Raw genomic sequence first — 26,095 nt, 5'->3', positions numbered from 1 at the left:
CCGTATCCTGAGGACGTTCACTCGAAGATCCGAGGCTGAATGTCTTTGATCGTTGAAGTGTTCCCCCCTTTGGGAGGGGCTATCCCTGTCTGGCTGTTGTTGTGTGGTGTCCATTCATCCATTTGTCATAGTGTGTGCATGGTTTTGCCAATATAATATGCCCAGTTGATCATGGCGGAAGATGCTGCAGAGTACACGGCCTGGCACTCGCGCATCCTCCCCAGGTCAGCCGGGTCGGTGAAAGTGAGGAGCACGTCGTCGGCGTGGACCGAGAGGACCACCCCCGTGCCCGCGCCGCGCAGAACCAGCCCCGACAACCTCCTCCGCAAGAGGCGCAGGAAAGGCTCCACGCACAGGGAATACAGCTGGCCGGACAAGGGGCAGCCTTGATGCACTCCTCTCCCGAAGCGAAGAGACGCCGTCAGGGACCCGTTAACTTTAACCAGACACTCTGTGGTGGCGTACAAAAGTCAGATCCGGGCGACAAACTGCGTCCCGAACCCAAATGCCTGCAGAGTCCCGAGCAGATACTCACGATCGACCCTGTCGAGCGCCTTCTCCTGGTCGTGAGACAGGAAGGCGCTCGGCAGACCAGCCCGTCAACAGAAAGGAATCAGGTCCTGGACCAGGTGGACGTTGTCGTGTATCCTCCGACCCGGGACCGTGTAGGACTGGTCCGGGTGAATCACGTGGGGCAGCACGGAAGCCAGGCGAGAAGACAACACCCTGGCGAAGATTTTGTAGTCTTTGGCAGCAGGACAATGACCACCCTGCGCCAAGAAAGGGCAGCTCTCCGGCATCTAGACACTTCCCCAGGACCTGTGCATAGTCGCTCCCCAGGACGTCCCAGAACGCCCTGAAGAACTCCACAGTCAGCCCGTCCAGCCCCAGGGATTTGCCCCTCGAGGGCGCCGGTCAGCTCCTCTGGAAGGATCCGGAGAGAACAGAGCCGTGTAATAGGTTCGGACGTGGGCCATGATACCCTCTGGATCAGAGGCGAGGGATCCGTGGTCGGCCAGCAGCACAAGGAGCTGCTGATGGGTACCACGCCTTTTTTTCAGTGAGTAGAAGAAGGGGGAGCCGCGGTCCAGGTCCTGGAGGAGCTGGAGCCGCAACCTCACGTACGTGCTCCGAGCCCCAACGAGCTGCAAGTCCCGGAGCGCGGCCTTCTTCTCTTCATACACCCCGCGCAGGGCGGGGTCCACGTCAGGCGTGACTTCAGGTCGAGCATCTCCCTCTCCAACTCCCCGATCCTGGATTTCAGCCTCTTTGTCGACACCCCCCTCACGTACTCCTGACAGAAGACGTGGACATGAGCCTTCCCCGCGCCCCACCATAGCCTCAGGGAGGGGAAGCTTCCCCGCTTCCTTCTCCAGCCGGCCCAGAAGCGACGAAACGAGTCCCGGAACCGTTCATTCTCCAGCAGCAGGTTGTTAAAGTGCCAGTACGTGGAGCCGAGCCTGGCGCCGAACGGAAGGAGTTCCACCCACACCAGGTGATGGTCCGTGCATGACACCTGCCGCGTGGAGGCCATCAGGAAACAGGAGGCATACGCCCGCGAAACGTACAGGCGGTCGATTCTGGACGCTCCGACCCCAGGCCTCACGAAGGTGAAAGCGATGGAGTCAGGATTGAGATTCCGCCAGACGTCCACCAGGCCGAAGGACTTGACCAAGTCCCCCAACCTCCTCCCCGACGTCCAACCTGTGCGGGCACCGCCATGGTCCCTGTCTTCGAGGACGCAGTTAAAATCTCCCGAGGACGATGCACTGGTTCTTGTCGATGGAGGCGAGATGAGCGGACACTTCTACGAAGAAGCTCGCTTGCCTCGGCCCGGGGAGTGTAGACATTCACCAAGTGAAGCACCGCGGCCCCCCCCCAGGTGAAGCAAACGGCCTGGCACAGGCTCCCTGAACCCCAGGATCTCTGGCTGAAAATGTGGGGCCAACAAGATAGCCACCCCGCCTGATCTGCAGGTGAGGTGACTCATGTAGACTCCCCCCCCCCCTCGCCACTCCAGGAGCCAGGTGGCTTCGTCTCCCAAGGGTAGTGTGGGTTTCTTGCAGGAAGCACACCGCATACCTCCCATCCCGAACGACCGAGGGGGTCTGGAATCTGCGCTGCGACTCCCTGCTGCCGTTGATGTTGAGGCTGGCTATAGTTATCTCCATGTCGGAAGCATTGTGCACCCACCACCAGTACAGTTAAAAAAAACCTGTATATACACATTTACTGGGAGGACAAGGGAGGGGGCATGGAGGTCCCTCACCCTCACCAGGAGTGCCCCCAGGAAGTTTCTGACTCGCTTTTGCTCGTTCACGTTGAGCCCAGGCGCCTGGCACGTAGTGTGGGCCGACCAGTAAACTCTCTCGAAGGAGCTCTAGTGGTCGAGCGCCAGTTGGGCTCTATCCCGGCGACTCCAAGTTTCCTCGACAAACTCCCAGAGTTCCTTGAGGGGGATGAGGGGGTAGATTGGTGGGGGGACACCTGGGACTCCAATGTCGCTGGAGACAGACTCCACATCATCCCCAGTGTCCGCCACCAATCCCAAACCCTCCTCCAGGAGGTCGCCCTCGATTACCGACCCCTCCCCCCACCAAGAGAATAAGGGCTGGTCCGGCACCACCAACTGGCCTCAAACCCCCAGCAACCCCACCCCCACGGTCAGCGGCGGTACCTTCCTTGATGCACCCCTTCCAGGAACACCCCGAGTTCAGGTCATCGGGTGGCAGAGGCTCAGGGCCCCGCTCCTCTCCCGACACCGGGACGCCCAGCTCCTTGGTCCTCCCCCAGGGCAGAAAAACAGTCTAGGAGGGAGGAGTGAGGATAATCCCTTCCTCCCCTCCACGACCCAGCAGAGAATTCACCATTGTCACCCACACCACAGCCTGTTCTCCCCAGGGGCTGGAGGAGTTATGGCAGTAGAAGGTCCTGCTACAGCCCTGGGGGTTTGGGCAGGTCAGGCCGCGGGGCAGGAGACCCTGTTGGCTCATCCTCTGGAGGGACAGCACTGCCAACATACTGCTGGGATGTCTCCCTGCTCCAAAGGCCAGCACCTCTTCCCCAGGTAGACAGGGGGGAATTTATGGGCCTTCTCCTCCCCGCCCGCCTTGGTGGTCATGGGGCCCGAGGGCTCGACCCCCCCCCCAGCCTTTCCCGGAATATGATTGGCTGGGGGAAGACAGGGGTTGTGGCCAGGGTGGGGAGGGTCAGCTGTCTCACTTCCTGCCCTGGCCCTGGTTTATCAGGTGATAGTAGGTGGGCAGGGTGCCAGTTCCCTCTTTGGGGCCCAGAGACAAGGTTGCTGTAGGAGATGAGGCAGCAGTGGTTCCCCCCAGGTTAGTGCCAGGGTGTGGCTGGGCTCGGGGGCCCCAGGGGCAGGCGTTGAAGCCCCAGGGGTTTCAAATATGAGGCACGGCTTGGGTGTGGGGTCAGTGGGGCCAGGATCAGATATGGGTTTGGGGTTCAGGGTTCCCGTGCCGGGGTGACGCTGGCAGGGCCGCAGCGGCATTGTTGTGCTGGGGCGGGGCAGGTCATGGGCTAGGTGTAGGGGAAGGGGATAAAGTGGTCTCCCTGTGGGCAGGCCTGATGCGTTGCGTCTTCCTGGGTGTCTTCTGGCCGGTCGGACGCTCACCCCCCCTCCCTGCCAGAGGCTGAGGCATTGGGAGCCTCTGGCTTAGCGCCTGGTGCCGGGGCTTGTGGTGTTGACTTTGAGGAAGGTGGAGTGGGTGTGGTGGTGCCACCCTCAGCTGTTGGTGTGGGCTGGGCAGCCTTCTGGGTGGGGCAGTTTTTCTAATGTGCGCCTCCTCGCGGCACAGGTGGCACCGCACGCTGTCCGCCGTCCAGAAGATGCGGTAGGCCGCGTCCTCGTGGAGGAGGGTGAAAGAGCCCTCCGTAACCTCCTCCCGGGCCAGGCAAATGAACACCTGGCGTTGGAAGGAGTGTATGTGCCGGAGGGCGGGGCCCTTAAGACCGAGCTGGAGCGGCTGGACACCCGACCGAATCTCCCCCAAGGTGGTGAGGTGGGGGAGAAGGAGCTCACTGGCAATGAAGGGCGGGACGTTGGAGATCACGACCCTCTGGGCCGTAACCTCCAGAGGGTCGACAGGCAGATGTGTCCCGCCCACAGTGAGCCCCCCTCTCCATGGCTAAGTGGACTGCCTGCTCGGTCCTTACGAAAAAGATGGCTTTCCCGTACATCCTGCTGCAGCGACGATGGCCAGTGGGTCGACCACACTAGCCATGGCCTTACTGCAGGCCTCGATGGTCATGTTGGGATGGGCATAGGCCTTTACACCCAGGCGTTTAGTCAGGTGCCTGAAGGGGGTAGTGGTTGCAGCCGGGGTTGGAGCAGTCGAGCCTAAGGCAGCGGCTACCCTGGCGTAGGTGCGGCTGGGCTCTGCGACCTTCGAGCTCGCCATTCTCTGCTGCTGGATGTTGGCAGACGGCAGCGGTGGAGGTGGGCTACTGGCAGCAGCAACGGCGGAGCACCTGGGGAGGTGCTCAAGGCGAGTCACCCAAGGCGAGTCCCAGGCAGCGATCGTGGAGACCTGCATCAGGCAACGGCAGCGGTGGAGGCAGACCTCGGGCGAGTCCCTGTTGGGCCCTTGGTCATAGTGGTGGGGGCAGACCTGTGGGGAGGGTCCCCAAGGCAATTCCCAGGCAGCCCCAAAATTGAGTCCCGGGCAGGAGCGGTGGAGGCCTCAGGTTGCAGCAGTGGTGGAGGTTGTGGGGAGGTGCCCAAGGCGAGTCCCAGGCAGCAGCAGTGAAGATGGGCCTCTAGCAGCAGCGGCAGTGGTGGAGGTCCTGGGAGGGGCCCCAAGGCGAGTCCCAGGCAGCAGCAGTGAGGCAGACCCCAAGCAGCAACAGCTGAGTCAGGTCTGGGAGGGGTCCCAGAGACCAGCAGTGGGAGTGGGCCCCAGGTCAGCAGCAACACTTTCTTGATCTGGATGAGGCCCAGGCTGCAGCTCCAAAAGTAGGCCCAGGACTCAAAGCTCTCACCTCCTGCTTCTGCCTTCTTCCTTCTGCCTTCTTCTTCTTTTTCTTCTGCCCACCCGCCCCGGAGTGGCGTCCCTTATTAGAGCTGAACATGCAAGTAAGCCAAACGCCTGGGACCTGTCAGTCCACGTCTGTACTTTAAAGCTGCACCTTAGAGTGAAGGTGCAGCTGGCATCGATATATCATGGCAAGGGCAGGGACAGGGCCCCCAGTCTCTATTTCTGGGCTGTTTTGCATGCTCCCAGCATCTCTGCCTTGTCCTTTGTTTCTGTACTTTGCCTGCAGCCAGAGTTACCAAGCTCGCTTTACCTCAGCATTACTTTGATGTGTATAGAGATCTGAGTGTTCAGGTCCACTATGCCATGAGGGTGGCAATGCAGGTCAGTTGAGTGGTCAAGAGGCATACGGTGTGCTTTCCTTCATCGGCCAGGGTACTGAGTACAAGAGCAGGCAGGTCATGTTACAGTTGTATCGGACTTTGGTTCAGCCACATTGGGCGGCATGGTGTCTCAGTGGTTAGCACTACTGCCTCTCAGCACCAGGGTTGATTCCAGCCTCGGGCGACTGTGTGTGTGGAGTTTGTGCATTCGCCCCGTGTCTGTGTGGGTTTCCTCCGGGTGCTCTGGTTTTCTCCCACAGTCCAAAGATGTGTAGATCAGGTGAATTGGCCATGCTATATTACCCGTAGTGTTAGGTGCATTAGTCAGGTGGAAATGGGTCTGGGTGGGTTACTCTTCGGAGGGTTGGTGTGGACTTGTTGGGCTGAAGGGCCTGTTTCCACACTGTAGGGAATCTAATCTAATCTAATACTGCGTAGAATTCTGGTCGCCACATTACCAAAAGAGTATGGGTGCTTTGGAGGGCATGCAGACAAGGATGTTATAACATAGAACATTACAGTGCAGTTCAGGCCCTTCAACTCCCAATGTTGCATCAATCTGTGTAATCAATCTGAAACCTACTTATCCTACACTTTTCCATTTTCATCCATATGTTTATGCAATGACCATTTAAATGCCCTTCAGGTTGGTGAGCTTAAAAATATGTTGCTGGAAAAGCGCAGCAGGTCAGGCAGCATCTAAGGAGCAGGAGAATAGACGCTTCAGGCATAAGCCCTTCTTCAGGAATGACAGGGGCGGGTAAGAGGTCAGCACGGGGTGTCCAGGTGGATGGGGTGTATTGGAGCCGGGAGAAGGGGTCGTCAGAGGGTGGGCGGGAATTCTGGTTGAAGAAGTAGGCACGGATGCGAAGGCGGTGGAAGAAATGCTCGATGTCTCGCCACGTGTTGAATTAATTAATCTTGAAGAAGGGCTTATGCCCGAAACGCTGATTCTCCTGCTCCTTGGATGCTGCCTGACCTGCTACGCTTTTCCAGCAACACATTTGTAAGCTCTGATCTCCAACATCTGCAGTCCTCACTTTTTCCTTCAGGTTGGTGAGTCTACTGCTATTGCAGGTAGTGTGTTCCATACCCTTATTATTCTCTGAGTGAAGAAAGTACCTCTGAAATCTGTCCTATATCTATCACCCCTCAGTTTGAAGCTATGTCCCCTCATGCTATCTATCACCATCTGAGGAAAAAGGGTCTCCCTGTCCACCCTGTCTAACATTCTGATTATCTTATTTGTCTCAATTAATTTGTCTCAACCTTCTTCTCTTTAACGAAACAGCCTCAAGTCCCTCAGCCTTTCCTCATCAGACCTTCCCTCCATACCAGGCAACATCCTAGTAAATCTCCTCTGAACCCTTTCCAAAGCTTCCACATTCTTCCTATAATGGGGTGACCAGAACTGTACGCAATACTCCAAGTATAGCCACACCAGAGTTTTGTACAGCTATAACATGACCTCCTGGCTCCAAAACTCAATCCTTCTGCCAATAAACGCTATAACACTGTATGCCTTCCTCATAACCCTATCAACCTGGCTGGCAACTTTCTGGGATCTATGTACATGGATACCGAGATCTTTCTGCTCATCTGCACTACCAAAAAAATTGCCATTAGCCCAGTACTCTTTATTCCTGTTACTCCTTCCAAAGTGAATCACCTCATTTCCGCATTAAACTCCATTTGCCACCTCTCAGCCCAGCCCTGCAGCTTACATATGAACCTCTGTAACCTTCAATATCCTTCAGCAGTATCCACAACACCATTGATCTTAATGTCATTTGCACATTTACTAACCTAGTCTTTTATGCTCTCATCTAGGTCATTTATAAAAATGACAAACAACAGTGGCCCCAAAACAGATCCTTGCGGTACACCACTAGTAACTGAACTCCAGGATGAACATTTCCCATTAATCACCGCCCTCTGTGTTCTTTCAGTTTGGCAATTTCTGATCCAAACTGCTAAATCACCTCAATCCCATGCCTCCATATTTTGTGCAATAGCCTACCATGGGAACCTTATCAAATACCTTACTGAAATCCATATACACCACTTCAACTGCTTTACCCTCATCCACCTGTTTGGTCACTTTCTCAAATAACTCAATAAGGTTTGTGAGGCATGACCTACTCTTCATAAAGCCGTGAGAGGGTTGAGGTCCACAAAATCATGAAAGGTACAGACAGAGTGAATAACAAGAATCTTTTTCCCACAGTGGGGGACTCAATTACTAGGGCTCACAAGTTCAAGGTGAGAGGGAAAAGGTTTATGGGAGATATGCGTGGAAAGTTCTTTACACAGAAGATGGTGGATGCCTGGAATGCATTGCCAGCGAGGTGGTAGAGGTGGGCACAATAACATCATTTAAGATGTCTCTAGACAGACACATGAATGGGCAGGAAGCAGAGTGATACAGGGTGACACGTTAGAGAGAGGATCTGGATTGGGGCTGGTTAGGAAGACTGAAGGGCATGTTCCTGTGCTGTAATTTCCTTTGTTCTTTGTTCTACTTGCTAATTTGGCACAAAGCCAGAACCCCTGCATATTTGTCAGCAGTCCTCAATCCCTTCAAGGGAGGTAGAATTCCATGAGGAAATCCCAATTTTGGAAGGCAATAGCGCAATCTGATATTAGTCCAGATGCTTTGGAATGGACTGTTGGTCATTTGGAGTGGTCAGATACCTCACCTTATAAGGGGTGAGCAGTCAAATGCTGGCAGCCCTATTGTAGGCTGTTTTCCTTTGGAATGAAAGAAAGGGAGAGATTGGATGAGGTGTAAGTGGGTGCTGCAGATGGGTAAAGCTAATGAGTAAGTAGCAGCAGTGCAGAGGCCATGCAGGGTTGGAAGAGAGTGGTGTTAGGGTGAGTGTGAGTGAGCAAAGATATTGCATATAATAATGAGAAGGGTAGGGCATGGGCCTTGGTGTGAGATGTGCAGCAAAGATGAAATTAATGTAAAATTGCAGAGAGAAGATAATGGCCAAAGCATTCCTCCGGCCTGCTGAGACTGCAATGACCCAGGTGGTAAACTCAGTCGGGATTGGCAGTGTCGGATGGAGTGGTATAATCTACTCCTCCTGGGCAGAAAGAAATCCATGCTCTACGCCAGCTCACCTATCAAGACTTTCACATGCCTAACCACAAAATTAGGTGCCAACTTCCCCTCTTCAGCCAAATCAAAGGCAGAGCAAAACAGCTCTGGACTGACCATGTTTGTCTGGGTACACAATGGCCTTTCAAAGATGGTCGTGCACCAGGGATGCTAGTCTGTTTTGGGATGTGCTGGCAGTGATGACTTCTTCTGGATTCAGTGAGCAGTATAATCTAGCTAGCATCAGACAAGATGGATATTATAGGGGTGTGTAGGTAGTTCATGAGGTGAGTTTGAGACGATTGACTGAGAGAAACTCAATGAAATTGATACATAGGTAAAAAAGTAAGATTTAGCCAATGTGTTTAATCCCATTGGGAAAAGGCCTAATTTCGAGGCCTAGTTTAATTCAGAGAAATGCAAGGTGTTGTATTTTGGTAAGACAACCTCGGGCAGGACTTACAGACAATGATGGGGCCCTGGGGAGTGTTGCCAGACAAAAAGGCCTAGTGGTGCAGGTGCACAGTTCCTTGAAAGTGGAGTCGCAGATGGATGGGGTGGTGAAGAAGGCATTTGATACGCTTGCCGTCATTGGTCAGCATATTGAGTACAGGAGTTAGGACGTTATGTGTCCGTTGTACTGGACATTGGTGAAGCCACTTTTGGAGTACTGCATACAATTCTGATTGGCCTGCTCTAGGAAGGATGTTATTAAACTGGAAAGGGTGCAAAAGTGATTTACAAAGATGTTAACAAGACTGGAAGGGTTAAGTTATAAGGAGAGCTAAGGGCTGACCTTTATAGAGGTTTTTTTAAAACCATGAAAGGCATAGATGAGATGAATAGCCAGGGTAGGGGAGTCCAAGAGTTTCAGGTGAGGGGGAAAGATTTAAAAGGGACCTAAGGGGTAACTTTTTCACACAGGCTGCTGAATTTATCAAATGAACTGCCAGAGGATGTTCATTCAGAGGAAGTAGAGGAGGGTACAATTACAGCATTTAAAAGACACCTGCTTAGGTACATAAATAGGAAAGCTTTAGAGGGATTATGGGCCAAATGTCTTGGGACCCTCCAACCACACGGCATCAATGTCAATTTCACCAGTTTCCATATCTCCCCTTCCTCCACCTCATCCCGACACTGCTCTTTTGACTTGTCCATCTTCCTTCCCACCTATCTGCTCTACTCTCCCCAACAACCAATTACCATCACCCCACCCTCCTGTTTCTACCTATCCTCTTCCCAGCTACCTTCCCCCCCAGCCCCCTCTTGTGTATCTCTCAGACTTCACCGCCCATTCCTGATGAAGGACTTATGCCCAAAATGTCAAATCTCCTGCTCCTCGGATGCTGCCTGACCTGCTGTGCTTTTCCAGCCAGCATCTGTGGTCTTCACTTTCTCCTATGGGCCAAACGCTGGCAAATGTGACTAGTTCAGTTCAGGAAACCTGGTCAGCATGGGCGAATTCTACCGAAAGACCTGTTTCTGTGCTGTACACCTCTAATACGCTTATGTATTGAGTATGTGCAGAGGCAATTTAGAATGGTACCAGGAATTTGGAAGTCCAGATGTGCAGCAAGAGACTAGAGAAGCTGGAATTTTTTTTCAGAGCAGTGAAAGTGAAAAGAATCGATAGAAACATTTAAGATCAGAAAGGATATTGATGGAATAAATGAAGTGAATCTGTTTTCCATTGACATTTAACCAGGGAGACACATTTAAAGGTAAAAGAATCAGAAATGGGATAAGACAAATATGAGGAAAATTTATCTGAATGTATTCAGGCTGTGCGCTTTTGGAATCATATTTTAAGCATTTGCCAGGATTTAGCAATAATGATACTTAGCAATGAACCTTGAGCAGTTACTGTGCAACAGGACATGGTGCCACCTCACTTGACACTGACAGACCGAAGGCAGCAGTGTTATAGCTCAATCAGCAGCACAGGGGGCATGTTATAGAATCCTTTAGCAAGGGCTTTGCTCACAGATGCAACATCGACTGGAAAAATCTTTATCCGAGCTCCCTTTGCCACCTTGTGGTTTACTGAGTGCAATGAATGCATTTTGTTTCACCGGTTATGTCCAAATTCTGCGTTGTGTGGTTTTATGACAAAATTAGCAACATTTTAGCAAATACTAGGTTAATCTGTTACATCTTCCAAACTCCATAGATCACATCATATGATGCATGATACTGAACAGTTAGAGCTGAACATTAAGGCAGTCAGACCATCAGTCCTGGAGCCAGTCACAGTGTCTGCTCAATCCACTGTGTCTGATCTGTTATATTGCCTACTGGCAGCCAGTAAAAGATAAGCAGAAATCTTCAGTAGTTAAATAATGAATGCAAAGCCATTGTCTTTTGTCCTTTTCAAACTCCCAGTTGGCTGTCAGTTGTTAACCCAGATTGTGCACAACGTCAGCATTCTATTTAATTCTGTGCTGAGCTTCTGATCATCTAATGTCTCCGTTACTTGGACAGCCTCAACTCCACCTCTATTACATTGTCCAATAATTCCCCTGTTCTAGCTCATCTGCAACTGAAACCCACATGCACCTTTCTATCAAAAGCTAGATGATTCCAAAGTTGTGAAGAGAATTGAGATTCCTGTCCATCACTACGGTCGATTAATTTCAAACGAACGTTGCGTGTTCTGATCAGTTCAGGTTCTTCCTTGGTTAGCATGTTCACAAAGTGAACTCATTGTGCCTGTGTCTGACTGAGAATAACATGTTCCAATATTCATTAGCTCACAGATTATTTTAAATTTTTTTTATCACAGCTACTGTCCACAACTGATGCCCCTTCAGACACTTTCTAAACCCTCTCTGGCATCCACTTACTTCAAAGGATGCAGGTGGATTCACTGGAATGGTAGCAGTGATGGGCAACTTCAATTATGTGGAGAGATTGGAGGAACTCAGTTTGTCCTCTTTAAAGCAGAGAATATTCAAAGGAGCATTGATAAAGCTGTTTAAAACATGAGAACTTTATGAAAGCCTGTTTGCAGTGACAGATGGGTCATTAACTAGAGGGCACAAATTGAAGAGAGGACCTAATGGGAAGATTCAAATTCACCACAGTTCCACTCTCTCATTAGAAATAGATAACTGGTGGTGGTTAAACCTGTATGTTACCACAGCTCAGGCAGGGGGAGAGGTTGTAAAGACGAGTACATTATGATAACCTCATTCAGTGCACCAACTGAACCCACGCTGTTGGTATTACACTGCTTTGCAACCAACTATCCAACTTTCTGAGTTAACTGATCCAAGGTAGGAGCTTATATTTCAGCAGTAATTTGTTAAGATCTGGAATACAGTCTGTGAACGAGCAGTAGAAAGAGGTTTATTTATTTGAAAATGGAGTGAGGTAAATCACGGGGTAAGAGTGGAGGACTATTTGTTCAAAGATGGGCCAATTGGCCTCCCAGTACACCATATCTTTCTGTTCTATGATTCTCAGAGCATCAGTCATTTTTATACCAATCTCTCCAGTTAATGCTGAACACAGACCTCATCAATTAACTTTTGCTGTCTCTCCTTCTACCAATTTTTGTCCACAGTCATTAGACATAGCAATTAGACAACAGTGAATGATTGAAATATGACCAATACGTGATATACAGTTCTTATTCAAGAATCATCTCAACTTTAGTTCACCAATTCCATGTTTGGTTATTCTACAAGATTATTTTAATGATTTGTGTGTCTTTCCGCACTTCACTTGGTTCAAATTCCAGCAATGCTCACCCTGTTTCCTTTGTGTAAGAGTTGTAGGGGTCCTATGTCCTCTTAATTAGATTAGATTAGATTAGACTTACAATGTGGAAACAGGCCCTTCGGCCCAACAAGTCCACACCGACCCGCCGAAGCGAAACCCACCCATACCCCTACATTTACCCCTTACCTAACACTACGGGCAATTTAGCATGGCCAATTCACCTGACCCGCACATCTTTGGACTGTGGGAGGAAACCGGAGCACCCGGAGGAAACCCACGCAGACACGGGGAGAACGTGCAAACTCCACACAGTCAGTCACCTGACTCGGGAATTGAACCCGGGTCTCAGGTGCTGTGAGGCAGCAGTGCTAACCACTGTGCCACCGTGCCGCCCAATTGTGTTGAATCATTCCTTTTTCTCATATCTAGCAAATAATTAACTCATTCTTTAGTTAACTCAAGAAATCCTGGCTAATTTGGTTTCTTTTAAATATAATTTAATTTGGGCGAGGAGAAAGTTATCCACAAGATAACTCATTCAGCAATGGGATATGGGTATCGTTGACTGGTGTCAATTTGCCCATAATGCCGTTTGTGGGGATTTTAGGCTTTGATGCAGTAACATTGACGGGACAGTGACACATTTCCATGTCAGAATAATGAATTGCTTGGAAGGGAACATGGTCTGGCCATGTATTTTCTTGTCTCATCATTCTTGATGGCTGTGGTTTGGAAGGTGCTATCTAAGGAGCACTTGGTGAATTTCTGCAAAGCATTCTTGTAAATGGCATATACTATTGCTGCTGAGTGTTGGTGTGGAGAGAGTAAACATTTATATAAAATTTGTTTGAATCAAATAAATTGTAAATATATCAGTAGTAAAATATTTGAACTCGAGTTTGAATGAGAAATAATCATTTTCATCTAGGACACCTTTACACCATTGAGATTGTCTCAGGTAAGTAGAACAGGACAGATCACACTTACACTTGACTAGAATGGATGGTTTTATAATTCTTGAAAAAGAGATTTTATATTTATCACAACCTTTAGAAATAATTCCACTGATTTCATTTGTATTATATTCTCCTGCACCCTTCACCAAGGATATTTTGAAAATCTGTGGTGCTTGGTTTCTTTATTGGTGACAAATAACTGCTCCATCAATATGACTGCTGAAGGTTGTGAATATTTTCAAGACTGTGATATTTATATCAGATCTTAATTCCCATTATCCACCTTAAAATGCCACAAATAACTAGCAAGACCTATAAGTGCATAACCTAGTGCTGCAGACCAATTGCGGGATCATGTAACCTAGCTTCACAATTCAAACCATGACATCACAGAAACCACAGTAGTGGAAAAAGCATCACCAAATAGGACAAAATGTGCAATTGTGTCTTAGAGATAAGAACCGAATTTAAGGACAAGTACATTCAGCAATTTGTTCGACTTTTGTGAGATCTCTGAAAAACAGAAACAAGACGAAGTGTTCTTTACCAAAATGATTAAAGATTTGATTTGATTTATTGTAGTCACACGGACCTTAGTGTAGTGAAAAGCTTTGTTTTGTGAGCAGTACAGGCAGCTCATTGTAAATAAGGAAATATAGATGATAGGAGCTTAGACAGAGCGGGGCATACAAGGTCATGGCTGCACAGGAGGTTTCAAAACAAGATCAACATTAGCCAGATCAGCATTATTTGAAGTTAGAGAGTCCATTCAGCAGCCTGACAACAGCAGGGAAGAAGCTGTTCTTGAACCTGTTGGTGTGTGCTCAAACTTCTGTATTTTCTGCCTGGTGGAAGAGGTTGGAAGAGAGCATTACTGGGGTGTGCGGGGTCTTTGATGTTGGTTTCCACGGCAATGATGTGTAAGTGGAGTGTATGGATGGAAGGTTGGCTTCTGTGATGGTCTGGGATGTGCACATGATGTTCTGTTGTTTCTCACGGTCCCGGAGTAAATGTTGTAAAAAGAGCAAAAACAAAATCTCTCAACACTCAGAAATTAGTTGGTTTGTGTATTTCTTTACTTTGCAATGTGATATGGTATAGAATGCCCTTTAAAACCTAGAGAAGATACAAAATTTGATCTGGAAATACTCCACTTCCAGTGATCTCTGAATTGATTAAATAAATTTCTTTATTTTGAGTTAGTCACATTAGTGAACAAGCTGCTTCAAGAAGTTGGAAGTTGGCAGCAGGAAACGTTAAGGACCAAACAACATTTGGAGTTTCAAAAAAATGTAGGAGTAAACCATTCAGCTGCAGGAGGTGCTCCACCATCCTAGACCATGGCCAGTCCTGTTGGACAAGATGGCTGAGGAAGATGGAAGTTGACAACATGAAACAAAGTCCTTGAAACACTGGATGCTATCATCTGTTCACCCACCCGACATGTGGATAGTGCTGCAGAGTGTGAAGAGAACTCGTGAGCGTGGTGATGATTGTCAAAGAAACTCTTGATCAAATTAGTCCAGCAACAGCTGAGCAATTTTTCCCTGACTGCTCAGAAAATAACAGCATCAACAGGACCAGCCACTGACAAATTAGGAAACTGACATCAATCTTCTGGTTACTCTGAGCTTTAGGTTCAGAACTGAAATTGTCCAGTGGATAACAGAGAGCTTCATATAAAAACACCTTCTGCATGTATACATGGTGAAGGCATTGACAAAAATGGGAGTGGAAAATATGTTCATTATAGTACCTGCAGTAACATTTCTATTAAACCATACTTCCAGTGAGAAAACTATAGACCCTAGAGTGACAATAGAGTCTGTAACATATTGTTCAAAGCGTGGCTTGAGAGGAAATGGATCATCCTAATTGTGGAAGCTCTGGGTAATGTCTTCTCTTCCTCCCTGGAAAGCAGAGAGCTGCCCAGGTTAATTCCAGAATCCTATCACTCTGAATAGAATTATAGAGTTGTAGATTATACTCGTTGTAGATTGTCTGTCTGTCTGTCTGTCTGTCTGTCTCTGTCTGTGGTCTGACACAGATGAGGTATCTGGGACTAAGAACACATGAACAATTTGCCTAAAGGTCTTCAGCAGTAGGTGTGCATTTCAGTGGATTCCAATAATGATCTCACTGTGGATATCAGATCCCTTGCTGCTTCAGTGTTCTGGACCCAAATTATGAGACTCTTTAATCAAATTCCTTCTGTTCCAGTTAGATGGCACTGAGCAACAACTTGGTGGAACATTCAGCATGCTTAGACACCTCATTTTTTCAGTGTTCTCATATGGTCATAACATCAGATTGTGGCTTCCCTCCAAACAATGATGGCTTGGTGGTTAGCACTGCTGCCTGACAATGCAAGGGACCTGGGTTTGAGTCCACTATTGGGCACCTGTGTGGAGTTTGCACATTCTCCCATGTCTGCATGTGTTTCCTCCAGGTGCTCTGGTTTCCTCCTACAATCCAACGATGTGCAGGTTAGGTTGGTTGGCCATGCTAAATTGTTTATAGTGTCCAGGGATATGCAGGGTAGGTGGATTAGCCATGGGAAAAGCAGGGTTACAGGAATAGGGCAGGTCATTCTTTGGACAGTCTTGATGGGATGAATGGCCTACTTCCACAGTCCTAAGAATGCTCCCGGACAGGAGAAGCTCATTGCTCATGTCATCTGTGATACAGTCCAGCAAGATTACTTGAGACACAGCAAGGGAAGGACATGCTGGAATTCATCATCATGCAACAATGTGCAACATTGTTTGGCACTTACTCTAAATCAATCATCAAAGAGAATAGTTCACAGATGAAGACTTAAAGTAAAAAAATGTGTTGTTGATAACTGCAGTGAAGATGGATAATGTCCTTTTGATCATTCTCACTGCAGTTTGTGACTAAAGCATAGAACAGCAAGAGTTCAACAGGAATAATAGAATCCCTACATTGTGGAAACAGGCCAATTGGCCCAACAAGTCCACACTGATCTTCCAAAGAGTAACCCAACCTGACCCATTCCCCTAACCTATTACTCTACATTTACCCCTGTCCAATGCACCTAACCTATACATCCCTGAACACTATGGACAATTTAGCACAGACAATTCACCCAACCTGCAGACCTTTTGATTGTGGGGAGAAACTGGAGCACCCAGACCTTTAGGAATTTTGGGCGAAAAGAAACAGCAAGCTCCTAGTGAAAGATTTTTCCTTATTAACTATCAAGATGCCAATCTGATAGCATCTGACCCCCAAGCTTCCAGTTGCCTATCACCTCAACACATCACCGTGTTCCCTAGCCAACATCTCTGCCTTGGGTCTGCTGCACTGCTCCAACTCAGCACAAGCTAGAAGAACAGCATTTCATTTTCACGGGGACTCTGCAGCCTTTAGGACTCAATATTAAGTTCAACAATTTAAGGTCCTTAAAACTTTCTTCTATGTTTTTTCCACCCTTTTCCCCCCACCACTCCCCCACTTGCCTCCCCCAAACAACTCCGGCCCTATTATCACATGGGCTGCTGTCTACACAGCCAACCCATTTTCACCTACTTACTCCATTATCAGCTTCTCATTCTCCCTATTATCCATCCCTTTGTCTGTCTTTCTCTCCATCTGTTCACTTATTCCTTTAACCTCGTTCCCACCCCTGTTCTCAACAGTTATACTACCTTTTCCTAACTGCCATCGGTTCTGAAGAAGGATCACTGGACCCAAAACATTAACTGTGCTTTCTTCCCACAGGTGCTGCCAGACCTGCTGTGCTTCTCCAGAAATTTCTGTTTTGGATTCCTTGTCATTATTATTACCCATCGGAACAGGAACCCCATCACACAACAGTGAGTGTAGGGAAATATGAGCTTCCATCATTATATAGAACATAGAACATAGAAGGATACAGCGCAGTACAGGCCCTTCGGCCCTCGATGTTGCGCCGACCGAATCCTACCTAACCTATACTAGCCCAATAACTTCCAAATGCCTATCCAATGCCCGCTTAAATGACCATAAAGAAGGAGAGTTCACCACTGATACGGGCAGGGCATTCCATGAACTCACAACCCGCTGTGTGAAGAATCTACCCCTAACATCTGTCCTATACCTACCACCCCTTAATTTAAAGCTATGTCCCCTAGTAACACCTGACTCCATTAGCGGTAAAAGGTTCTTAGTATCTACCCTATCTAAACCCCTAATCATCTTATACACTTCTATCAGATCTCCCCTAAACCTTCTCTTCTCCAATGAGAACAGCCCCAAGTGCCTCAGCCTTTCCTCATAAGATTTTCCTACCATTCCAGGCAACATCCTGGTAAACCTCCTCTGCACTCGTTCTAAAGCTTCCACATCCTTCCTATAGTATGGCGACCAAAGCTGCACACAATACTCCAGATGAGGCCTCACCAGAGTCTTATACAACTGCAACATGACCTCAGGACTCCGGAACTCAATTCCTCTGCCAATAAAGCCCAGTACACCATATGCCTTCCTCACAGCACTATTTACCTGGGTGGCAACTTTCAGAGATCTGTGTACATGGACACCAAGATCCCTCTGCTCATCCACACTACCAAGTAGCCTACCATTACTTCATAAATGGCTTGAGAATCTGAGGTACTTTTGACTGATGGGATTGTAATTTAAAATTTTAGCAATATTCGAGGTGAGCAAGGGATAAGCCAGGAAACTACAGGCCAGTCAGTCTATCCCTCCATGGTGAGGAAACATTTGGAAGCCATTTTGAGGGACAGAATTAATCTGCACTTGAAGAGGCAGGAATTAATCAAAAACAGTCAGCATGGTTTTGTTAAGGGGTCATGCCTGACCAATTTGATTGAACTTTTTAAAGAGGTGACCAGGTATGTAAATGAGGCCAATGTATTTGATGTAGTCTACTTGATCTTTTGACAAAGTCTTGCATGAGACACTAATAACAAAGGCAGAAGTGAGGACTGTAGATGCTAGAAACCAGAGTTTACATTAGACCTGCTGTGCTTTTCCAGCACCACTCTAAACACTAATAACAAAGTTAAGGGCCCATGGGGTCCAGTGAAATTTCACAAATTGGATCCAGAATTGGTTGAGCGGAAGGAAGCCTGTTTCCAATGGGGTTTTTCAGGGATTGGTGTTGAGTCCTTGCTATTTGTAGTGTAAAAGAATGATTTAGACTTGAATGTAGGAGAGTTGATCATCAGAATGTTTGTGGATGATATGAAAATTGATGGGGTAGTAGAAAGCATTAGTTTACAGGACTATACAGATGGACTGCTCAGAAGGGATGATCAGTGACAAGTGAAAGGCAATCTATATAAGTGTGCAGTGATGCACTTGGGCAAGACAAACAATGCAAGGGCATACATTGAGTGGTAGGACCAGGGAAACAACAAGGATCAGAGGGACGTTGGTATTCATGTACACCAGTCCCTTAAGGTATCAGGACAGATAGATAAAGTGGTTAAGAAAGCAGTTGGTATATGCTTCCTTTTATTAGTCAAGGCATAGAGTTTCTGAGCAAGAAGGTTATGCTGGAACTGTATAAAACATTGGTTAGGCCACAGCTTAAGTATTGTGTGTCGTTCTGGAAACTACACCGTAGGAGGGCTGTGATAATACTGGAGAGGGTGCAGAGGAGAATTATTGCTCGGGGTCATTTCTGAATGTTTGGTCCAGAACTGCCCCCTCCTGTATTGGATTTTTTATGTATAAGTGGAAAGCTTTGTCCTGGATGTTATCTAAAAATAACTTTTCCCACTCTAAAATACACACTAAAACTATCCCCTCTAATATTTGGGTTATTAAACTTTCCTACTATTACTGCCTGATTATTAGTTAGTGATATCTATCACCGTATGGAAAGAGTCCCTTTGGCCCATTTTATCCGTGCCATCATCAAATACTTATTTACACTCATTTCATTTTCCAGCATTTGGAGCAAAAGCTTGGTATGCTATGAAATTTCAAGTGTTTATCCAAATACTACTTTTATATATTGTAATGGCTCCTACCTCTACCACCCTTACAGGCAGTGAGCTCAAGTGTCCCACCACCTCCTGGGTGAAGATTCTCCTTCAATCCCCTTTAAACTACTTATCCCTTGCTTTAAATCCACGCCTCCTCATAATTGACTCCATTGTTAAAAGGAAACTTTTATTCTTATTAACCCCACTTCTGCCCTTCATAATTTTTCAGAACGTATTCTTACACTTCTCTGAAATATAATTACATACTCAATTCTCTGGCTCTCCCTGTCTGTTTTAATGTATTGGGTACACACCCAACAGCATGTTTGCCTCTGTTGTATTTTTTTACTTCTATTCAAATGGCCTTATTGATGATGTATCCATGATATCATCCCTTCCCTCTGCTGTAATTTATTCCTTGATTAATATTGTAACCACACTTCTTCAGTACCCCGTACTATCTCGATTGAATACCTTATAATGAGGAATGTTAAGCTGCCAATCATATCCCATCTATCAAACATGTCTTCCTTGTAACTGTGATATTGTGTCCATGCTTTGCACTGTGGAGAAGCAATGGCCTAGTGGTACTATACCTCCACTATTAATCCAGAAACACAGCTCATGATCTGGGGACTTGGGTTCAAATCCTACTAATAGCAAATGGCAGCATTTAAACAAACAAATCTGGAGTTAAGGGTCTAATGATGGTCATTGAAACATTGTTGGGTGAAAAGCCTATCTGGTTCATTAATGTCCTTCAGGAAATCTGCAGTCCTTACTTGGTCTGGCCTCCATGTGACTCTAGACTCAGAGCAATGTGGTTGACTCTTAGCTGCCCTCTCAGTCATCAGGGATCGGCAGTAAATGTTAGCCCAGCCAAAGATGCTCTTGTGCTGAGAATGAATAAAGAAAATGGTCTTTCTAATTCTTCAGATTTGTTTGCATAAAAAGTATTCCATTAGCTTTTCTAAACTCAGTTCGTTCTTACCTTCTGCTTTCTGGACTCACTCACTAGCATTTTAACTTCTAATTACACCTCAGTTACTTTCCCAATGAACTACTTGTCAGGATCACATTCCCATGCCAGTCAAGTTTAAATCTGTCCCAGTAGCATTAGCAAACTTTGTGTGATTGGTCCCATTCCTGTTCAGATGCAACCCGTCCAACTTGGACATGTCCCTACCTCCGCTAGAAATGGTCCCAATGCCTGAGTAAACTAAAGCTTCCGGTCCTGTGCCTTCTCTCCAGCACCACATCCAATGAACATACAAACATGAAACAAGTGTAGGCCACTCTGCACTACAAGCCTGCTCTACCATTCAATATGATCGTGACTGATCTGATTTTAACCTCTACTCTATATTCCTGCATATCCCCCAATAATCTTTCATCCACTTGATAATTGTGAGATATTGTATTTGCTTTACCAACACACAAGCATACTATGTTTATGATGATGTGGAGGAGCCGGTATTGGACTGGGGTGGACAAAGTTAAAAATCACACAACGCCAGGTTATAGTCCAACAGGTTTATTTGGAAGCAGTGGTTTTCAGAGCGATGCTCCTTCATCAGTTGGTTGTCACAACAACCAACTGATGAAGGAGCAGCGCTCTGAAAGCTAGTGCTTCCAAATAAACCTGTAGGATGATAACCTGGTGTTGTGTGGTTTTTAACTCTGTTTACTATATATTCATACGTTTCCACTCATTCATTCATAACTTTTTACTAACTCACTCACTGACATACTACATTTACTATACTGTGTTTCCATTCATTCATTCATAAAACCACACTTTTGTAGTACATTTTACTATTGTAGGATAAATTGAATTAAAATATCCCTTTCAACCTATTACTACTTTATACTTTTCAATTCTTATCGTCCCATGCTGCAAGCAGTGTTTAGACCTGATTCTGCTTCATAGGCTACCACTGAATAGGTGTTAATACTGTAATCTACCCAGAACAATGCCATCTCCACCACCATGTCTCCATAACTCACTCAACACTTTGGAAAGATTATAACATTAATCAGCTCTTAATAACCTTCTCTCAGGACCTGAACAGATTGTAGAGCATCAAAAAGTTTCCATCACTAAGTTGTACCTTTTAAATACATATTAAATAGGGCCAGTACCCCCTTTAAGAAATTTACTGTCAAAACAATGCTTCCGTGAAACTGCATTAATAAATATCAAAACCAGCAATAGTAAATGAAATCTCATGACCCAGCTGTGGGAGATCAGTTTAATGTCCTCTGTACTTTTGTTTAGTACATGTTTAATTTGTCACTTATTTAGATCATGTGGGTTTAGTATTTTTACCAGCATTACTAACTTTAAAGACGAAAGGACAAAACTTCTTAATTATGCACACTTGACTGGACAGACACTCTAATCCCATCAGGAGTAACAGCCAGCATTTAACAAGTGCTAAAACCATCTCCTGCTTCCCCTGAACAGATGTCACACAAACGTTTGTGTGCAGTAGATACAGCTATGTGATACTATAGTGCTAAAATTTTAATGTATGCAAGAACTGTGTATAAAGAGGCTTCTGTACAAACTGCCCTTTAGATTCCATTGCTGCCTCAAACTGTGCTTCTGCGGATGCTCAATAAAGAAGCTATTTTCACCATTCATCAATCCAGACTGTCATTGAACACAATCCCACATAATCAAGAATCTATCTACCTTTCCCTTACAAATATTTAAAGATTCTGCATCCACTGATTTTTGAGGAAGGGAATGCTGAAGACACTGAACTTTCTGGGAGAAAAAAAAAGTTTCCTCATCTCTATCTTAGTTGCACAGCCCCTGTTTTTAAACTGACCCCTTTCTAGATTCTCCCACAATAGGAAATTCCTTTGATATTAACACATTAAAGTCCCCCAGGATACATCTTCTCTGCCCTTCTATTTCTATACTCAATATTGTATGACTCCAAGAGTAATTTGAAGATGATGACCTTGAGATCCTGCTTTTCAGTATTCTCCTATCTCCCTAAGGTCTGCTTGCAGGACCTCATTTCTCTTTCTGCTATGCTATTGATCCCAACATGGCCAATGACCTCATCCATCAGAATGCCCTGCCACTGTTCCATGGCATTCCTGTTGCTGGCACCCAGGAACATTCTGTTCCTGGAGTCACATACTCTCAGTTGCAAAAGCACTGTCTATTCCCCCTGCTACTGACTCCCCGATTGTTGGCCATCGAATCACCCCTGTCCCCATCTCATAAGGAGCCCTGCCTACCTCCTCAGACGAACTACCACTTTTCCCATCGCTGAAAAATGCATTGCAAGTGTTATATACGAGTGGTATTCTCTTACCATCTGCTTTGTCCCCTTCTGCCTGATGGTCACCCATTGCCTATCTAGCTGCACTCTCTGAAACTGCAGGGTGACCATGTGAAAGTTGTTCCTGCTGGAGGCACTGCCAGGAATGTCCATGATCTCCCACAGAGTGCATGACATGCAAATTAGCCATGAGATGAGATAAATACCCATTGGTCTCTCCTGTGATAACATATTTCAATTTCATTGAAGCAGATTCCAGGACCTCATCAGTCTTGCTGCTCCTTGTGATTTCACTGTCACTGCTTCCGACTCCCACACAGGTCTGTTAACTGATTCCCTGCTCTCCACCCTCAAGTCTCCTTTTAAATTCTCTGCCATGGATCTAGGTTCCCACAGGTTCACTGCTGCAAATGTGTTGCTGGTCAAAGCACAGCAGGCCAGGCAGCATCTCAGGAATAGAGAATTCGACGTTTCGAGCATAAGCCCTTCATCATTTTTTAGTCCCACAGGTTCACTGCTGACCTGTTCTCTTCTGGGAGGTCTCTGCACTTGCTGCTCCATTTAATCTGCCTGCCGCCACTTCAGAAGAGGTTTAACACTGGTATGCTTGTTTCTCGGATCTCTCCTATATTGCTGTCCCTTTTAACTTTACTGCTGCCACTCCTGAGTCCCACACAGGTCCGCTACTGGTCTGCCTGCTTCTCTAGAAGGGCATCACCTTGCCTATTATGATCTCTCCATTATGATCTTCAAATACTTGCTCATCTACACATTGGCTTTCTTAAAAAGGGACATCCTTTAAAGTGGTTAAAAAACACTCACTTCCTTCTCCTCCGTGCCTTCCTTGTCCACTTCTGTACCACCTTCTTACCTTCTTTCTCTCTTCCTTTCCTCCATTTCCATCACCACCTCATCTGTGGGGAGATGCCTGTCATAGCAGATGTATCCGTGTTCCCAAATTCTGGATCTGCACTGTTTTCTCTTCATTCTAATGCCCTCCAAAGCCAAACTTCATATATTTTATGCAAGATTTACCTGTACTTACATTTTAGACCTCTGGATGGCACTGCTACATTAAAAATCTGCTTAAAAGTTTCTTTGATTCTTTTGTCAGTTACCTTAAAATATATATTATCTAGTTCCTGACCTTTTCACCAATGGGAACAGTTTAACCCTATCTGTCTAAATCAGTCATGATTTCCAACACTTCTATCAAACTTCTTCTTGGCCGCCTTTACTTTAAGGAGAACAGCCATAACTTCTGCAATTTATTCACATAATTCACATCTCTCCTCCCTGAAACTATGCTTGTAAATCTTTTTTGCTTCCATGTGTAATGTCTTCCATTCTTCCAAACGTGTGGTTCTCAGAACTAGATGTAATGCTTCAGCTGATTATGACAAGGGTTCATCTTAACGACCTTGCTTTAGCCCTTCGTGACTCTATTCACAGGCACAGCTTTGATTTTGCTGTAAAGGACATAGCTGAAGAATTATTACCTATTCACTCACATTATGCAGGTAAAGCTGGTCCCTCATTAGAGGTCATTTAGCTTGCTGGCCAGACAAAAGGAAACAGATTAAAAAAAAATCTCTGTCTATCACCTGAATGTTGGAAATTAGTCAGAATCGAAAAGAATCAGGACTACAGTACAGTATTAAGAGTTTTGAAATCTATTCACCACTACCAATGTCAGTGCTACTGGTAATCTCGACTGCAACAGCAACATTCAATCATCCTGTCTTTGTGAGGGAGACTGATCAATATATCTTTTTGGACTGACCTCTTAGTTCTAAGTTCCAGTCTGTATGTACCTGTTGAGTAACTAGTTCTTCTCATTTTTAGCAGTTAATAAAATCCCTCTTCTTTGATTGAAGAAAGCCTGCTTAAATTGGGCTCTTTTTAAAGCATTAGTTCATTTGAGTCTGTGCAGAAAGGTGATCACAATGGAATAGATCAGTTTTTAAATCAGACCCTGAAGAAGGGTCACTGGATTCAGCTTTCTCTCCAAAGATGCTACCAAACCTACAGAGTTTCTTCAGCAATTTCTGTTTTTCTTTCAGATTTCCAGCTTTGGCAGTTCATTGTTTTCATTTGTAAATGAATTGTGTTGCAATCAACTAAAGGGATTGGTGAACAAAGAAGGGAAACTTACTCATCCCTCATCAGTTGGGATTTTTACATTTAATGCTTGCCTGCTTGGAACTGTAACAAATTGGGGAACTTCACCGGGTGTCTGAGAATAACAAATTAGGGTCTCATGCCTTGATATAAACCAACAGACGGAAGAAAAGTAGAGTGGTAAATTGTCACTTTGAAACCATTTTTTAAAGAAGGTGAAAAAGGCTTTCTTGAGTTTGCACAGCTTTTATGTCTGTGCTAATGTTCCTAAAAGAATTCAGGAACTTACCTTTGATGCTTTAACATTCTGTCCAAGGAATAGTTAAATAATTTAGTTCAGTACTTGGGATTAGAATTTCACCCAAAAGGCACAAAACCTGAAATTTCACAAGTTGTTTTCAACAGTTTATAGGTTGAAATTGTGGATGATGAAATGGATGGAGTAGCAGTAGAGAGATTACAACTGGAGCAGCAGAAATTAGAATGTCAAGAAAAAGAAAAGGAATGAGAGGCAGAAAGATTGGGAAAAGTAAGGAAGGAAGAGAGTGAATTTCAGGGAAAACTGGAGACAAAGGAGTTTGAATATAGACAGCTGGAGCTGAAGAGTAGGAACCTTACTGTGTCCTATGAATGCTTGAAGTTGCGGTTGAAGACAACTTTGCTCATTTGATCTCTCTGTTTAACGGGGAAAAGCCTGAGGGAAATGCTGCTGAAGACAAGGCAGTTAAATTAAGTGCAGACCAGTCGATGCAAGAGGGGTACCATTAGAAATTCCATACCTGAGGAAATGGCCTGAGCAGGCATCTATGGAATTTGGAAAGATTAAACAGCTTCTTTTGATCAATGTTTATGAACACTTTACGCAAACATCACTTAAAGCAAGCTCCATGAACTAATTCTGCCTGAGCTCAGACCTTCCCCAGTCAGAGTATGCCCAGCGGAACAGAGTGACAGTGTCTAGGCAGGCTGCCACATGGTGTGATCTACAAACCCCCTTGAAAAAAATACCCTTCCCTACTCACTCTCAACCAATTGGAAAGGACAGAGGTGATGGGAATGACGGAGAACTGACCTTCCATAGTAGAGATGGAAAGGCTGGAGATGTCCTCAGGACAGAAAGGATGGCGTTGAGAATGGAAAGTGGGGTAAATAAATCTGTGTGTTTTAATTGCCAAAAGATAGGATATGTTCTGGCCAACTGCTAGATGCTATGAGAGAAATCAGTGGGACATATTTGGGGAATGTACATCCCATGCATTGAATGGGGGTCAGTCGGTCAGAAACTGTAACAGACCAGGCTATGGCTTTCATTGTAGTTGTAAGTCCCTGTAAAGGTACTCCTCAGAGTGCAGATGAAGTTCAATGAATCCCTGTGATTTACTCTGATTTTGTTTTATCCAAAGACTGAAATGGTCAAATTTCCCAAGAATGAACTGAGCAAACTTGTTGTGATACTGAGGGAAATCATGACCAGCCAAACGCTGCTTCTTGGAAAAGGCATGACCTTCCCACTAGAGAGTGCACTAAGTGCCAAATGTTGATAAAATGGA

The sequence above is a fragment of the Hemiscyllium ocellatum genome, chromosome 37 (assembly GCF_020745735.1).
Source record: "Hemiscyllium ocellatum isolate sHemOce1 chromosome 37, sHemOce1.pat.X.cur, whole genome shotgun sequence".
Lineage (NCBI taxonomy): Eukaryota > Metazoa > Chordata > Chondrichthyes > Orectolobiformes > Hemiscylliidae > Hemiscyllium > Hemiscyllium ocellatum.
Note: the sequence above shows the minus strand (reverse complement) of the source record.